Below are 18,574 nucleotides of genomic sequence, written 5' to 3' on the forward strand. Positions count from 1 at the left end.
ACGTTGCCATTGCAGGTTAAATCGTCAAGGTGTGACAGCACTTTAAGCTGGGATGGTTCTGCTGTAACAGTGAATAAGCACCTTTTGGGTCAGGGCCAGCCACAGTCATACGACGCTATTTTCAATGTAGTATTGAATTAATTTGAATCCGATGTTTCTTCATCTGTTTATTTTAATTGTTTTGTTTTTGTTTGCAATAACTAACCTAAAAGCTGCTGTGTTATGTTCGGTGTGTAACAAGTCAAAAATGCAGCTCTCAGTTATATCTCTAAATGATGAGCACAGCACTTAGAGTAAGACTTTCATCACTTCAGGTGAATTTAAAAAGTTGTCTTTTTCAATGAATTGTTCAGTCATCACTCTGGAGAACAGGGGGTATTATGAAGAGTCAGGTAATATGAAATAGCTGCCTGTCAAGCTCTAAAATGTTCCCACCAGCTCATGATCTTGATAGCTATTTATTTGGGTAACCAGGAAGCTGAAATAATTCTTCAGATCTTTCTGTTCCACACCATCATTGACCCTTGTCAACTGGCAATCTGGCCACTTGTTGCCAAATATCTTGAATGGTGTCCGATTTGCCACAAAACACTGTATCTCTATTTTATACTGACTATAAAATAGCCAATCTCCTCCACTATTCACAAGAGTATGCTTCAGCACTGGAGTCTCTTTGCTTGCTTATGTAGTGCAGGTGGGGATATCAAACGGTTTCCAATCACGATGATTTGTGCTTTGTTACCAGAGGTGCAGAAGACCTGGATAAGTCAGCTGATTGTGCAACTGCCAATGGAGCAGGTCTGGTGTTTTGCAAAGCATGTGATTACAACAGAGATCCATGGTTCTGAAGTCCCAAAGGGCTTGTTTAGCTGACGTTTTGAGCTCTTAAGATTCTCAATGCACATGTATTGCCTCCTTCCACAATCTGCTTAACTTCATCCAATTGCAACTCAAACTTCTCTGACTGTGCAAAGAGTTTTAGATCTTATCAGGCCATATAGTTATGGGAACTAATGACTATTTGAAGAAACAGAAGAAACCTTTATTGTTTACCAAATTGAAACAACAATGGAGGAGGTCATGATTTGCACAAAGACAAGAGCAACCAACTTTTTTTTTTCTCTCACACAAATGTATGGCTCAGATCGGACGTTTCAACCATTGGTTGGCCTTCATCACGGAACTAAAAACGCAAGCCGTCTTCGCAGTTCTTTCTCCTTTTCCCAGGGGAAAGCAGGAGTGGGAATCACATGATTCCAATACAGTTTGTGGTACAAATAACTCTTTAAGGATCATAAATGAACCAACAGATATATATTTCCATGGTCAGCCACTGGAAGAGGTTCAGGCTCTTGAAATTCTAGCCCTCACCATCAGCTGTGACCTCTCTTTTCCTCACCATATAGCAAGACTGACCTCCTAAGCCAGCTGCAGACTCAGCATCCTTTTTCCTTCCAAGTCTTTCCTTGAAAAATAAGAAGTATTCACATTCTACAAGACCTTTGTCTGTAGCTCAATTGAGAACTGCTCTCCCCCATGGGCTGGAGCCTCAGAATAACATATTTCCCTCCTGGAATCTGTGGAATCAAAAGGACTCAACATATTGGAATCTCCCGCAATGAGGCTCAAGCACAAGGTCTGTAGCTCTTACATCACAGAAACGTTGGTAGGCTCTCTGATTTCACCCCCATTCCTATGGACGAGCTTCCTCTACTGTCTTAGCCCACAGATCCTTCCCAGCGATCCCAGCTGGATGTATGCATTCTTCTATCAACAGGCTCCTGGTTAAATTTCCAAAATCCAGGCTGACTCCACACCTCAACTCGTTTGTTCCTAGCTTCTCCAATATGAGCAAGCACCTTCCTGAGGCTATTCTATCCAACTCTTCAATCAAGGTTCTTCCTGTTCTGGGTTTGGAGCGTCGGCAGGTCTCTTTCAGGGTTATCTGCTGACGATCCCAAAGTTAAGTTTCCGGTAGTTATTTGTCCCATTTTAACTGTTTATTTTCTTACCTGCATGTTACTGTGTGTTCCTAGTTCGATTTTGTTTCAAAAATCATGCTATTTTGTGAGTTTTGGTCGACCTCGTCTTACCGAGTGCTTGAGGCCTACCCATCATTCGGTGTACGGTGTACGGTCATCCTCGAGGCCTACCCTCGGTGTACGGTCGTCTTTTGTGTATTTTCTCCCCATTACCTTCAATTTCTATCTTCCCCACTTTCCCAACGTCCTCCATCCCTCCCAACTAAACATTATTTCTTGTCTTAAATCCCAAAAATATAAAAAAAAATACCTTTCTCCTTACACACTCACGAGTCTCGATCTTTCTTCTTCTTATTATTTTCTGCTTCCTCTTCTTCCTTCTGCTAGCGCACCATCTTTATTCTACTGAGCTGACCCTCTCTCGCCATTACCATCACGATTTCTTCCTACAACCGTCCATTCACGAATCTTTCCTATTCTTCAAAAATACATCAAAAAATAATAATTTTCCTTTCATCCTTTCGATCTCTACACGTGTAACCACGTGTAACCACATGTAACCACCTCTCTCTCTCTCTCTCTCTCTCTCTCTCTCTCTCTCTCTCTCTCTCTCTCTCTCTCTCTCTCTCTCTCTCTCTCTCTCTCTCTCTCTCTCTCTCTCTCTCTCTCTCTCACTTTCATTGACCCAGCAGCTTCACACTGCATTTACCGTTCCGAATTCACCACACACTTCCACGATTTTACTTCAACCTTCCCTTTTCCAAATGTTACGCAATCCTTATTTAAAACAAATAATTTCACTTTTGACTATACACCTCCCATAGCCAAGTGATCTGTTTAGACCCCCTGCGTTTATCGATCCAATTTCACGAATCACCTCACAATTTTTTGTACAACACTTCCATGACCTAATCTGATGAAAACTCTCTCAAACAATAATAATAAAAACGATCTCTTATAATGCTTCATCTTCCTCTTTCACACGTGTAGTGATCTTTACTGCATTCATAATGCACTACTCTTCTACTATTTAAACATACTGCTCTCAATTAGACCTTTCCTTCACACCTTGCCTAAAAAATCCAACTGTTACAGAGTTTCTTCGCTCCATTCTCTGAATTCGCCCTCATTGCATCCATCAACAATTGTGTTTAATCGCATCTCTGACCTAAAACTTAAAAAAAACGCAGTTTGCAATGAAAGTTCGCTTTCCATCAACCATTCTTTTTTTTTCTTCAAATTTTAGTGCCAACTCACACCTCTCACCCCTCACTCTCAAAGCAACCATCCCACTCTTCTCCCTCCAAGCCTCCCGCTCACCTCTCTCAAAAACTCCCCTTTCACCTTTCTCCCACCATTTAGCCCCCTCACTCATCCTTCTCAAAGTTGCCCCCCCCTCTCATCCACAAATCTGCCTCCTTCCACTGCCCTCTCACCTCCATCTCTTCACTCCACCTCATGAAATCCTCAACTGCCTTCTTCCCGCTCTCTTGTCCCCCCTCTCCCCCAGCACCACAGAGCCTTTTCTCCTGCTCATCCGGCCTCCTCCCAGAGCTATTCTGAAATCCCCTACACTCCTTCAACAACCCTCCTTACCTCCCCCCCCCCATCCCTTGACCTCCCCTTCCCTCCCCTCCCACCCCCTGCACCCAAAGCCTCCTCCCCTCCCTCTTCATTAAGAGTGTGGACCTCAAATATCTGGGGCCTTCGCTCAAACCTTTCAGATCTTTCCATACAGGTTGCCACTGACAAACCAGACATAATCTGCAGAACAGAAACTTTCCTCCCACAAGACGTGTCTGACTCCCAAGTATCTTTCCCTGGTTACTCCCTCCTCCGGTATGACAGACCTGAGCCTCGTCCTGGTGGAGGAGTTGCTCTCTTCATTGAAGACTCTATTCCTCACTCTCCATGCACTTCCCTCACTCCCCCACACCCCCAGGAATACCTCTGGCTACGGATTCCCCTCCACTCCCACCTGATGTTTATATGTGTGCTGAACTGTCCACCTAACAGCGATGACTCCATCTTCACCTAACTATCCGAAAACATGCACCAACTTCTATCTTCTCATCCAAACTCTCTCTTTCTCAAATGTGGTGACTTCAATTGTCATCATGCCAGTTAGCTCAGTGTGGTACCTCTCTCACCTGTCATGGGACTTCAGCAAAAGCTTTCTGTGACTCATTGGGACTGACTCAATCGGTCAACTTCCCAAACCGGATTTCAACCAATGGTACTCCATTTCTTCTGGATCTGATTTTGACAAATTCCCCTGACAATATCTGCTGCTCTTCCTCCGCTTCAATCGGTTCTTCTGACCACGTCCTTGTCAAAGTGGACATCTCTCTGGCTATTATCAGAGAACCACCTCACCACCATCGATTCTGGCATTTCACTCAAGCTGAGTGGCAGGGTCTCCAAGCAGCCATCAAACTTATGGACTGGTCTCCTATCGCTACTTTCTCCAATATCAACTCATCATGGGAATTCTTTCAAAGAAACTTGCTCTCTCTCATGCACAGATTTATCCCCTCTCGTCTTCAGTTGTCCTACCCTTCCTCCCGCCCTTGGTTCACTGAAGCTTGGGGAAAGGCAGTTGTCCTGAAACAACTTGCCTTTTCCTCATGGAAAGCAAACCCAACTGAGGGTAATCTCAGTTCCTTCCATAAAGCACGGAACAAGTGTGTACCTACCCTCAGGAGAGCCAGAAAACAACATCTTTCAAAGCTCAAGTCTGAACTTTCAAACCTCTCTCCCTCCTCAAAATCCTGGTGGCATCTAATCAAATCTGTTTGTGGTGTATGTTCCCCCTCCATCCCCTCCCTTACGTAAAATAGCCGCACTGCTGACACTGCAAGTGAAAAGCCTGAATGCCTAAACTCGGTGTTTGCAGCTAAATCTTGTGTCCAAAACCCATCGCTTTCTCCACCCACCTTACCCAGTCACACCCAACTGTCCCTGGACTCTGTGTCCTTTAGCGCTAACAAGGTGGAGAGCTTGCTGTCAAACCTCGACTCAGATTCTGCAACCGGTCCAGATGGCATCAGCCCACGTGTCCTCAAAGCCTGCTCTTCTGCTCTTGCTCACCCTCTCTCTGTTCTATTCACCCTCTCATTTGCTCAAGGTCATCTGCCATCTGCTTGGAAATCAGCTAACATCAATGCCCTGCACAAAAAAGGTGCAAAAACAGATCCCTGCAACTACAGACCAATCAGCCTTCTCCCAATCATCAGCAAGATTATGGAATCCATCAATGCTTCAGACATTAAATCCTTCCTCTTCTCCTACGAGTTGATTTTCGATCATCAATTTGGTTTCAGACCAGGTCACTCTAACCTGGATATGCTGCTTTTGCTCTCCCAACAATGGATGGAGGTCCTCAATGCCAGACATGAAATCAGAGCCATATCCCCAGACATATCGCGTGCTTTTGACACGGTCTGGCATCCTGCCCTGCTCACCAAACTATCTTCCTATGGTATCCAAGGCAATCTCCACTCATGGCTCGCAGACTTCCTCTCCTGTCGACGTCAACGTGTGGCCCTAAATGGAGTTCTTTCATCCCCTCTTCCTGTCCAGGCTGGAGTTCCTCAAGGTAGTGTTCTGGGCCCTGTTCTTTTTCTGGTTTTCATCAATGATCTCTCCGACTCTCTGAAAAATCCTCTATATCTCTTTGCTGATGACTCCACCCTCTGCCGTTCCATCGGTCATCCCTTAGACCGGCAAGCAGCAGCTTCTTTGCTCACTGCAGATCTGGATAAAATCACAAACTGGTCCAACACGTGGAACATGTTTTTCAATCCGGACAAATCTCACACTTGCACTATGTCTCTCCAAAAGGACCGTTTAGAACCCCCCCCCCCATCCACTTTCTCAACAATCCTCTGCAAGAAGTCCTTTCTTTCAAGCTTCTGGGTCTCACTATCTGCCATGATCTTTCCTGGGAAAGCCACATTTCAAACCTGGCCTCCAAAGCCAATCGCCGACTGGGAATCCTCCGTCGTGCAAAGTCCTTCCTCAGCTCACCTGAGCTCCTGACCACTTACAAAGCTTCCGTCCACAGCCTGATGGAGTACTGCTCTGCGCTCTGGGCTGGTGCTCCTGCCTCCCACCTTTCTGGGCTTCACGCTGTGGAAACCAAGGCATTTCGGATCATTGGCATATCCCGCAATGAGGCTGAGTCTTTGGGCCTCTCACTCTCTCACCGCAGGCTGGTCGGTGGTCTTTCTGTCTTCTACCATCTCCTCTCCAGCCTGGACCCCCGTGCTCTCTCTGCAATTTGTCCCCTCCACATTTCCGCAGGGCACTCAAGGTCCACCAACAACCCCCTCCTTCGTGATTTTGGTAAAACTACCAAAATCACGAATTACTGCTCACCTTCACTCTTTCATTCCTCTTTTTCCCCGCCTTTGGAATAAACTCCCTCACTCTATTCATTCCCACTCTTCCCTCCAGGCCTTCAAAACAGCTGTTCACCACCACCTCTTATCATCCCCCATCCAAATCCTCGATCTTTTCTACCCCCGAAAATCCAGCCAAGCCCACCTCCTTCAAATTCCCTGCTTTCCTTCCTGAAAGTCCCTGTAACGTCAATCTTGTATACCCCGTGTTCCCCATCCCATCCCTCTCCCTTCCACAGATCTTCTAATGTCTCTGTTAACCCACTGTTTTGTCCTTCCCACTCCCGCCCCTCGTCTCATGCCCCCCTTTGCTGTGCGTTGTGTGTTCACTCTCACACGAGCATTGACAATGTTTACAAAAAATAAAAAAGGGCTTCAAGCAAGCAGTGAACACCATCTCACATCATCCCTAATTCTTATTAACAATCTCTATTACCACCATTAACCTTACGTTCTGACTTGCACGTAATTGTATTTCATCCCCTCCTTTGTCTCTTCTTTAGCTGGTTGTTCATTCCCTTACTTATGGTGTCTTACTCTTTCCCCACTAACATTTCATACTATCCTTCACCTCACACTTATACGAGCCTTGTTCTTGTCCAGAAAAAAGTGACCCCCAGGCAAACTGTAGTATGACCTGTTACCAACTATAGTATATGAAAGTATTACTCTCATCTACTAGAGTTCGAACTGTAGCATTTTCACCTGGACATTTCATCATAAGAACTGGGAAGACATGGTATGTGTTGTCAGTTCCATGACAAAGGTCACCCGGTGGTTAAAACTCCGGACTCATGCTTTGCCTTTGAGCAATTGAAAAGTCGAGAAATTGATCAACAATTAATTTAAGTTTCGCAACAATTAACAAACAACAAAAAGGTCCCAATTTTAAAAGATACTATATCATTAATGCAAAAATATACAATTTAAAAAGGGGGAACTGAAGTGTTCCTTTTTGCATCAGAAGCATCTTTTCAAAACACACCAGAAACATATGAAACACCATCTAACCCCCACAGGTAATGGGCTCGTGTTGAGGTATTGATGTGCAAATCAGAGTGGCGGTATTGTGCACACTCCCAAGCAGAATCAGTCTGACTTTCCCCAACGTATCGCCAACGAAACGTGTTGAGATATCTCAAATGGTTCCGAAGTGATCCAATTTTTAACATTCCATTTAGAAATACTCAGGTCAAAGTCAGTTGAATCTTCAGGTCAAGTCTCATTTGACATCGATTCTCAAACAATGATCTGAGTGTTAAATTAAGGACGGTCGATCATTTCTTCGTTTCAAGCCAAGTCATCACACTAAGTTCTTCACTCACCAGTATTTTGAAAGGTGACAAATTTCCTGTGGGACTACTTCGAATGAAGACCATGAGGGTGACATGAAAATGGGAGCCACCTTTCAGTTACAGTTGACAAATCGAGTAACATGAAAATCATGAGAGTCGCATGTTGTGGAAATACCATGAATTTGTCTCACTGCCAAAGAGTAGACAAATTTAATTTGAAAAGAAAGGTCATTCTGTCCGAGATCAAACATTTTCTGCGAGCCATGTACCTGGAGGCATCTTCATACACTGCATTTTCCCATTAGATATGGCTCATCACAAATTGCACACCCCTCCCCAGAAAACATGTTATAGTGTGGCATCTCCACTTCGAAGCCATTCAACTTTGCAAAGTCAAGCATTTGCTAAACTTCCAATTAAAAAATCAAATGCTTCTTCACGAATGTCAACCGTTTTATAGCTTTTATTCATCATCTCGCCGTGCACTTTCCCTGACATTTCCCTAATGCTGGAAGCGCCTTTTGTTGCCATTTGTTGTTTTTTGTTTTCGCTCAGTAATTCATCTTCTTCCACATCTGTGCCACAACTTCCGTCTCTGCCGATGAAATTTGATTTGGCGCAACAATTTACGCCGCGGTACACGTTTCTGCCATTCATATTGTCCGACATGACTACATTATGTTCCGTTTGAAGTTCACACGAAACTCGCTTTGCGAAGCTCAATGTTTGGACAAAACAGAAGCCAAAAAAGGCAATTTTGAAACGACGATCACAGAAGAAAACATGCTAACTCAAGGAATTAGTGTATGGTAACATAGGAGCTGGATTCATCGTAAATTTTGCTGCAATATATGGTCACATCTTAACCCAGTGAATGGATTTAAGTCAATTAACTTATTTTTCAAAAACATTTGTTTCCTTCTTCAAATTCAATACAATTCAATGCATGAAAGCAGCAACAGAAGGCTGCATGCGGCAAGAGTTCGCTTGTGAAAGAAAGCGGATTGCTTGTGTTGGGCACACCGTAACAAAGACATAAAATTGCACATGACAATGCAAGGACTGATTATGCAACACAGGCAATAGAACCATCCTATAAAGTCAGGTATTTGTACAAAATCAATTGGGATTTGAGGAATCGCAAAAAGAATGGTTTCGAATCGGAGCAGCCGTGCATTAGGTTATGAATTGTAACACAAGATCAAACATTTCTTCAACATGTTGATGAAACTTTTCGACAAGGGGGAATATTTCAAGAGATTTGTCATGTCATTCAAAGTTTGAGAGGAGAGAAAGGGATCCATCAGGACCATACTCTGTGCAGAGTGTTGGTGCTGCCTAAGCAGTCTCCTTGGCTATTGGACACAATCTTGGACGGGTCGCCACTCCGACACAGGATTCCAGCAAGCTGGCACTCATTTTGCCGTCCTCAGAAGGATGACAGGCAGAGTCAACCTCACCTGGTGTTAATTCAACAGATAAGTGGGGTTTGAACTCAGGATCTTATGATCCCAAGACCACCACCCGAACCATTAAGCCAACATCAGGCATAAAGAAGGGGATGTTGTGCTGGAAAGATACAGTTCTATACTTCGGGAGATGAATACGGGACATTGATCTGGTAGCATACCGGAGAATGACATGACTAAAAATTAACAAGTTACATAAATAAGAAGGGTGTTGTCTGTTCATACATTTATACATAAAAAATACCTTGTTGATGAAGTGTGAGATCATGCAATTTCAGCAATTTAAGTCATAAAATAATTGATCTGTGAGATCCAGGTGACATCCTACATATTAGTCAAGTAAGCTTTTTCTGTGAAAGGAATTATTGATAAAGATTTGACTGAAAATTGTGTTTCCCCACCCAAGAGTACAAGACGATAAATAAGGAAGTACAAGGAAACAGAATAACAATCGGGGTACATTTTGGGGGAGAAAACATTTCAGTCTTGAAATTTTTATTCAAATACCTTTAGCAACTTTCTTGCTAAGTTCATGAATATGAAATTAACATGATAATCCTTATTATGATTTACTGACCGGTGTTTGTGTGTGTTTGTCACGCTACTCCTCCGACAGTTCTGGGCCGATTACATCCAGACTTGCTACATCGGATCAGCATGACCCCAATTAGTGTATTGGGGTATTTTATCTTTGCCGGTGGTCTTGGTGGGAAAGGGGGGGGGCAGATGCAAATTTTCCATGTAAATGTGTATCGTGTAGCACCACCTCCAGGTGGGGGAGGGTATTACAAGTCTCCACCATTTACAATGCAGTATTCCTGTCCCCACGTTTTCCAGTAGAGTGAGATGTTTTGAATTATAAACAGTAGGTATGTTTTTGCTTCATGCACGTAACCCAGGTTTGTTGTTTGTTTGTTTTTTGCCTATACACCGCCCAAATAACAGTATGCATCAGAAGAATGCACTGCATGCTGAGAACAAGATCGCCCGTTAGGTGGGTACTCTACTCATTGACAACAAATATAAACACCAATAAAGGTAGTCCTATCCATTCAACTCTTGGTATTCTTTCGATATCCAACTGGATCTGAACTGGATCAAAATGTAGGGCACTTTGTAGAGCGCATACCTCCGCCACATAATGCCTGATCCACGAGAACATATCGGGCCCACGACATTTTTGAAATATCATGCTATACAGTATGATATCGTTTATGACCCGATCAATGGTGAAGAATCACTTTACAAAATTATCAGATCTGGATCCGGATTTAGATCTTCACCAAAATTGAATAAACGCTTCCATGTCACACACTCAACATGTTCACCAAGTTTCATCCGGATCCGTCTACAACTTTTTGAGATATCTTGTACACAAACAGACAAACAAACAAGAAGGCGTTGTGCAGAGCACGATACTTGCAGAACCCATAAAACAAATTTGACCTCAAAAATAATTGGTGGTTGAATTTAATGAACAAATATGCAACTCCTCTTAAAATTTCAAGTCAATCAGATGGAAATTTACAATTTTAGAAATTCGGCCTATGTTGTCCTTTTGGATGATGTTGACCTCAAAAATAATTGGTGGTTAAATTCAGTGACCCGATATGAAAACCCTCTTCAAATTTGAAGTTTATGGGATGAAAATTGAGGACTTTAGAAATTCCACCTGAGTTGTTGACCTTTGGCCTGTGTTGACCTTTTGCTATGTTGAGGCTTATTAAACAGATATTTTGCTTCAACTTCTACACAAGAACAGTCAGGAGAATTGCCAATGGCAGAACCTTTAGGTATCTTGAGCATTGATGGGTGATTGTGTGCAATGTGCATGTGTACGGAGTGTTTTTTGTGGGGGTCTCGTTAAGGGGTGTTGGATGGTTCATGTCATGTACAGTATTTTTTACCCAAGACTGTCTACGCCCTTGCCACCCTACCCTGGAGAGAAAAAACATCCAAAAATAAAAAACATTGAAAAACTACAAAAAAACCCCCAAAAAACACTTTAAAAAAAAGCATTTAGCATTTTTATTATTTTGATCTTGTATTGATAATTTGGTGCAGTGTTGATGTGACGCAGGCATGATGGGCTGAATGTCCTCCACCTATGTCTAATTTTCTTGTCTTCCTTGTGTATATGTCTGCAATGGCGAAGTGATCGGCCTATAGACTCAGCTTCAATGTGGGAGATTCCAATGATCTGGAAAGCCTCGGTTTCCACAGCGTCAAGCTGAGCAACATGTGAGCCAGGCAAACCAGCCCAGAGGGGAGAGTAGGACTCCATCAAGCTGCGGATGAAGTCCTTTTCGGTGGATAGAAGAAGTGCAGGTGTGCCAAGGAAGGACATTGTACGACGGTGGACGCCAAGTCTTTAAAAATGTGGTTTTCCCAAGAAAGATCATGGCTGATAGTGAGTCCGAAGAATATGAATGACTGAAAATCTTGTTTTAAGTTGTCACTGTCGATTTCGTTTCAAAATGTCACGATTTTTTTTTATTAGTTTTCTTATTTGTTGTTTGTTCAGGGTGGCCACAATGTCTTGTCACCCCTTGTAAAAATTGCGACATTAGCTTTGTGTGCAGAGTGTGAATTCGTTTCATTTTTCCCTGATTTTACATAGAGTGAACGTAACTATGGATTGAACAACAATTGGACAACAGATTGTTGTCAGTGTCTGGGTTCACAAACGTCTACAAATGGAAAATGTCCCACAGAACATGTGGCATAACATTATTCTCTGCAATGGCAATGATGGAGTACAAACGGATCCACTGGGCACTTAAGGCTCGTGTAATATGATGTAAAATATGTAATAAAGTAAAAGAGGACTGCAAATGTTTGTGGTCCAACCTTGAGATTGAACTTTCAAACTTATCTTCCCCCCTCTAAAACCTGGTGGCACCTCGTTAATCTGTCTCTGGTGTATGCTCCCCTTCCATCCCTTCCCTCTCTTGAAATTCTCTCTCCCCTCACAGCTGACTCCGCTCGAGAAAAGGCTGAATGCCTCAATTCTGTGTTTGCTTCCAAATCTTGTGTCCCCCAACCCCTCGCTCTAGGTACCTATCCAAGGCAGCCACACCCAACTGCTCCTGGACTCTGTCTCTTGCATATGAGAAGGTGGAGAAATTTCTGGTGGGCAATGTCAGATAATACGTATATCCGACAGGGGGCCCTGTAAAGCTGCTGCCACCCTTCAACACACTTGAAAATTTGTCGTGTTCTGCTGCAGAAGAACTGGAGCTACCTCCCCGCAATCTGACTGTCCATATTGCAACCTTCCTCAGCTCAAAATGAAAAACACGATAAGGCAATGATGTAACAATCTTACCCAGTGTCATTGGAGTGAAGTGAAGTAAAGGCCACGGCATGCTGAGTGGCAGCAGTGTGAAGGCCGCTGCACATTGAGCGATAGCGCATCTCTCTTTGCCTGGCTCCATGACGAGTGGACCTGTGGCGAGCTGTTCCATGGCGAGCTGCCCTCCTGCTTGTTCTCCTGCCAGCCTGGAGAGGATGCTCTCGAGCTTTCGCAGATCTCGCGAGGAGGATGATCACCATTGCAGATGGAACGCCTTGGCTGTGCTGAAATGCAGTAAACACGTGGTATGATAATGTACAGTGCTGAGCAAAGTAAATGCCTCCATCTGGTCGAGGTTCATTTCCCTTCATGTCATACCTCTTAATGTTTCAGTCCCTGAAAATCTCGAAGTGATTTGTGTGAGGGTCTGACCTCGTCTGCCACAAACGATAGTGAGCATAGTCATCGCCACTGTCTATTACCCTCCAGAGAGTCCACTAGCAAGCGAGCCGTTAGATCACCTTCGCTCGACGATAGATCAGATCCTTACTCTGCAGCTGGAAACTGGAAACACCATTCTTGGCGACTTCAATCGACTTGAACCTTTCACTTTACTTTCAGACTCAATGGTGCAGATAGTCAACGAGCCCACTCGCAACGATACTACTCTGGACAAGATTGTAATGACTCTTGCCGAACATTATAATCCGGTTGAGATTATTTCACCATTGGGACTCAGTGGTCATCAGTGTGTCATTGTCAGACTGTGATCATCCCTTCCGTTTGTTCTTCACAAACGAGTTGTAAGACCGATGAAAGAGTGACACATGGGAGTTTGGAGCATGGTTGAGCAATTACGACTGGTCTGAGGTCTTGTCTACCGAGAACGGGAATAACAAGTGCAACATGTTTTATCAAACGCTCCATCAGGCGATCCACATCTACTTCCCACAACAAAGTGTTCACCAACATCAGCAAGATAGAGCATGGACAACACCGTTCATAAAGACCCTTGTATAAACTCATCAGCATGGTTTTCACCTCAGTGGAAAATGTCCACGATGGAGATATTATCACAATAAGGTCATCGACGAAATGAAGGCAGCAAAGCAAAATTACTATCCTCCTTTCAAGGTAAAACGTTTGAAACGTTCAAACCCAGCAGCATGGTGTCACGAGATTCGTGCAATCACTGCTGGGAGCAGTAACTCACATCGCAACATTGCAGTTGAGAATATCGAGCAATCAAATCAACAAGCCATTGGTGATGCAATATGTTCTTACTTTGCATCCAATTGAGGAGATTTACAGCTGCTGAACCCTTCCTTACTCCCAGTGTATTTAGCATCTCTCCCGATCCGTCAAGTTCAGCCAAGGGAGGTCTGTCGAGAACTTGGAAGAATTGAATCCCGCAAAGCAAGTGGTCCTGACAACATCTCTGCCAGACTTATCTGCCAGTTCTCTTACGAACTAGCCGAACCACTGACAGGCATAATTAATGCATCATACAAGCAACAGACAGTTCCAGTCCAGTGGAAAAGGGTATGTGTCGTTCCTTTTTCAAAATCGTTGCCTGCCACCATCAACAACTTGTGCCCAGTTTCTGTAACTGCCCACTTCTCAAAAATTGCACAACACTTCATAGCACAGTGAACGATGGAAACGATGAAGCATAACCTTGACCACAAACAGTTTGGAAGTATTCAAGGTGTTTCAACTTCACAATGTCTGATTGATATTCTGCACACACTTCATGAGCATGCACAAACACCAGGATCAATTTTGGCGATGATGCCGACAGATTTTTCTAAAGCTGTCGACCACATTGATCACACGATCGCTACTTCAAAACTCCTACAAATAGGAGTTGATTCATCTCTTGTTTCTTGGATAAGTGACTTTATTACAAATCGTGAACAGTGTGTTAAGTACGCTGACAAGGTCTCTGATTGGACACACATTGATGCTGAAGTTCCCCTGGGAACAAAGTTGGGACTTCTTGTATTTCTTGCATTGATCAACGATGCTGGCCACAATAAAATTGCCACTGGTATTGACTGCCTCAAATATGTTGACGACCTTACATTTATTGAAAAGCGTAGTCTTCACACTGAATCTTGGATGCCAGATGTTCTTGAACAGCTTCATAACTGGTCTGTAGACACCAGAATGTCTCTCAACCCCAAGAAGTGTGCGATTGTTGACATCTGTTTCGCTCTAAACAAACCACCCCCCTTCTATAACCTGTTACTGAATGATGTAATCCAAAATTGAAATATCATTAAACTGTTTGGGTATCTTCATCCATGCAGATTTGAAATGGGATGTACATATCAGTTCTATTGTTAAAACAGCTAACAGTTGTTTACACATGATTTGGAAGTTAAAATACCATTCCCTCCCAAGTAACGATCTCGTAACCATTTTCAGATCTTTTGTTTGCCCCATATTAGAATATAGAACTCCTGTTTGGTCAAACGGAATGATAAAGCAGCAGTGCAATGCTGTTGAAGTCGTTCAGAAAAGGGCTGTTAACTAACAGAGTTAACTCAAAACAACTAACAGAGTTAAAATATAAAACCACACAATTCATGAACAGCCCAATGGCATTCCTTATCTGCACAATGAATAAACTGCAGTGATTTTTAATCTTTGAACTTTGATGTGAATTGTTAAATTATTATAAAATTTGTTTTTCTTGATGTTATTTTTATTCTGCTTTGATGTCCATTTTATTGTATTATCACATTTTATTTGTTTAAATTATCAATTGTAAAACTTACCTCAATTCGACCTTTGGCTACAATGGAAGTTCAAATGAAATAAACCTTTATTAATATTATTTTATTGTTATTATAACACGTGACTATGATTCTGAAAACTGGACCGGACAGCATCAGCACACATGTCCTAAAAACCAATTATTGTGCTCTTGCACATCCTCTCTCTGCCCTTTTCACTCTGTCATTTACCCTAGGTCATTTTCCATTTGCTTGGAAGTCCACCAAGATCACAACATAACAGAAAAAAGGTACAAAAACTGCTCCTCTTAACAACAGACTTATCAGCCTATTTTCAAAAATCAGCAAGGTCATGGAATCCATTATTAGAGTTAATATGAAATCATTCCTTTTCTCCAATGACCTGATCTCAGATCATGAATTAGGATTCAGATTAGATCACTCTACCTGGGACATACTGTGCTTTTGCTCTCGTGACAATGGATGGAGGTCCTCAATTAGCCATTACACCAAACTTATGCCAACATGTGCTATGAAATAATTATTCTAATCTTTCCCCATTTTACCCCCCCCCCCCCCGGCTCCGCCCAACCATATCCGTAACAATATGAACTGAAAGAGTGCACTGTTCTGAGGGAATTCCTTATTTTCAAACAAAACAGAAAGCTTCTGAAAGCTTGGTTTTCAATGTAGGACCAAGATGTTTGAGGATCAACCATCTCAGTAGTCTGAAGTTTGACAATCAACAATGTTGTTGCAATGATAAGAAAGCAACACAGACTTCCAAGGGCGATCGCATTTTTAACCCAGCACAAACTGCAACCATGAAACAAAAAGATAGTCAATGCAGTGGAAGCACACACGTTTTCAACCACAAACACAATTTGCAGGATGTCGTATCTGCAAGCAAGGTCACACCTTCGTCCTTCTGGGTCGCCGAAGGAATGTTGCCATACTATTGCGTGCGATTACCTTGAAGATAGCCATACTATTGTTTGGGTCTATTGCACCAATTAGGTGACGCCATAGAAGCATACGATGGAATGTTGCATCTCAGTATGCTGATCGCTACGCTCTCCAATTATGGTTTGGAAATTACATCATATTCACTCCATGTTGCTGGGACTTTGTATTCTCTGATCTACAAGTGTTCTGCTATATTCAAGCTCATCTCTGAAGAAATGCATTTTAGATTGAGGAATAACACTATTCAAACCCTGCAGCAATGGGAATCCCACAATTACAATAATGTGATGAGAAGAATTAACTTTTAAAACACTTCTTGTAATGATTTCATGGATATCGTTAACAAGGGAACACAGACAGGAAGGTCAAGGGAAGTCAATTACAATTTACAACACACAAATGTTTCTGAAATGTCACACACTTGTCTGGGCATTGCCTTGATGGAAATATATAGCCCGATAATTTCAAATGAAAATCGATCCAGAGACTTAACATGTAAGGGGGAAAGACTGTTATCATTGAGGTACTTTCACAGACCTAATATATAAAGATCTCAAGTGTAAACGCTATTTTGGCTGAAAAAAGGCAAGAAACACTGAGAGAGGAAAAGATCTCTCCAAAGAAGCGACAACCCCGATAAGTGGCACAGGTGGCAGTGCTCAAGCCAGGAGATAATGTCTTTCAGTAAGAGGGAGGGGAAGAGAAATAAAAAATGGAGAGTATTGAAAGGTTAATTAGAAAGCATCTCAAAAGGCAAAGCCCGTCCACATCTGCTTTGTACTCAAACTAAACTTGACAAAAATGACGGTTAAAAAAATTGCACATTTTATTCAATTGTGTTCTACACAATCTCAAAATAAAGGGTGATTGAAAATTGATGATAAAAGTTAAATTGTAAAAACGTTACAGCCTGGACATACACACTGCATCTCAATGGTAAACAAGAATTTTGATTGAAACAGTTATGGCTGGTCTACCACTTCAACGATGACATCATTCTTGCAATCCTTTATTCCCATTGGGAGTAGATTGAGATGTGCGAAGTTTCAAATTTTTCCGATCAGCGGTTTCAGAGATACGTTTCAATTTTTTGCATGTAATCCAAGCTGGCTGCCAAACTACATGAACTATATGACATGGGGGGGGGGGGGTTGCTCATACACTGAAAATTTTGTGTCAATCAGATAAGTGGTTGCTGAGAAAAAAATTTTTTAAATAATGGAGGCTATAAAAATAGAAAGGCCAAAAAAGGGTCAAGCAATAATACTAATGATCATAAAAATAATGGTTCTGAAAGTTATTTCAACAAAATTATGAATTTTGCTTCTCCATATTTTCATAACTAGTACGTGCCCGTACGTGCTTGGCCGTACGTGCAAAATAAAAAAATATAAAAAAAACTTTCAAACCGCGAGCCAGAAACGACAACCACACAGGCCGTTCCTTTGATCTAGCGTGCCCATACGTGTGTGGCCGTATGTGCATGCTTGTACGTGCTTGGCCGTACATGCAAAATAAAAAAATATAAAAAAACTTTCAAACCGCAAACCAGAAACGACAACTACACAGGCCGTTCCTTTGATCTAGCGTGCCCATACGTGTGTGGCCGTATGTGCATGCTTGTACGTGCTTGGCCGTACATGCAAAATAAAAAAATATAAAAAAACTTTCAAACCGCAAACCAGAAACGACAACTACACAGGCCGTTCCTTTGCTCTTGCGTGCCCATACGTGTGTGGCCGTACGTGCATGCTTGTACGTGTGTGGCCGTACGTGCATGCTTGTACGTGCGTGGCTGTACGTGCAAAAAAAAAACTTTCAAACAACCACACAGTCGTTCCTTCGCTCTCGTAAACGATGACTGGATTGGGGTATTGTGTTTATCTATAAATGTGCATAAGAAATCTAGAAATTATTAGAATACATTAAGTCATCACTATCCGGAAGTGGTGCGTGCCCGTACGGAATGTTCACGTGCATTCCACGAATTATCGCTTGCATTGAAGTAACAACTGCTCTGATACTGACACACACAGAGTTAATTAAAATCCAAATTAAAATCAAGTTTACCTCCCTGTCTTTGCTTGCCATGACATTCGCTGCCTTTGACCATTGCCACTCCTACGCCATGGTAATTAAGGCGCCAATCCCCATCATAACCGGCACGGCCCGTGACGTCATCGTCGGCCGGCCGCACACCAGCCTACGCAGCCACGCATCCGCAACAACGTGTCCTGTCATTGGTTTGGTAAATAAATGGCCGCAGCAACGTGTGCTGTCATTGGTTTTGGTAAATAAATGGCAATAACTTGGGAAACACCTGTCCGATTAATACCAAACCTTGAAAAGGCACATCCACAGGTCCCCAGCAATATAGCTGGCAAGTTTCAATTAGATCGGACCAGTGGTTGTCGAGAAACAGC

At 42.7% G+C, this 18,574-nt stretch overlaps 1 long non-coding RNA gene across 1 annotated transcript in view; it reads right to left on the reverse strand.

Annotated features, from left to right (window-relative positions):
* Window positions 1-14,225, reverse strand: part of LOC147029326 (uncharacterized) — a 225,352-nt gene extending 211,127 nt beyond the window's left edge. The window contains exon 1 of the long non-coding RNA XR_015055704.1: window positions 12,478-14,225. This is a non-coding gene — a long non-coding RNA (uncharacterized LOC147029326). The remainder of the gene's footprint in view (window positions 1-12,477) is intronic.
* Window positions 14,226-18,574: the final 4,349 nt, after the last annotated feature.

Source organism: Eptatretus burgeri, chromosome 3, assembly GCF_056783735.1.
Source record: "Eptatretus burgeri isolate ZD-2024b chromosome 3, Ebu_testis_v1, whole genome shotgun sequence".
Taxonomy (NCBI): domain Eukaryota; kingdom Metazoa; phylum Chordata; class Myxini; order Myxiniformes; family Myxinidae; genus Eptatretus; species Eptatretus burgeri.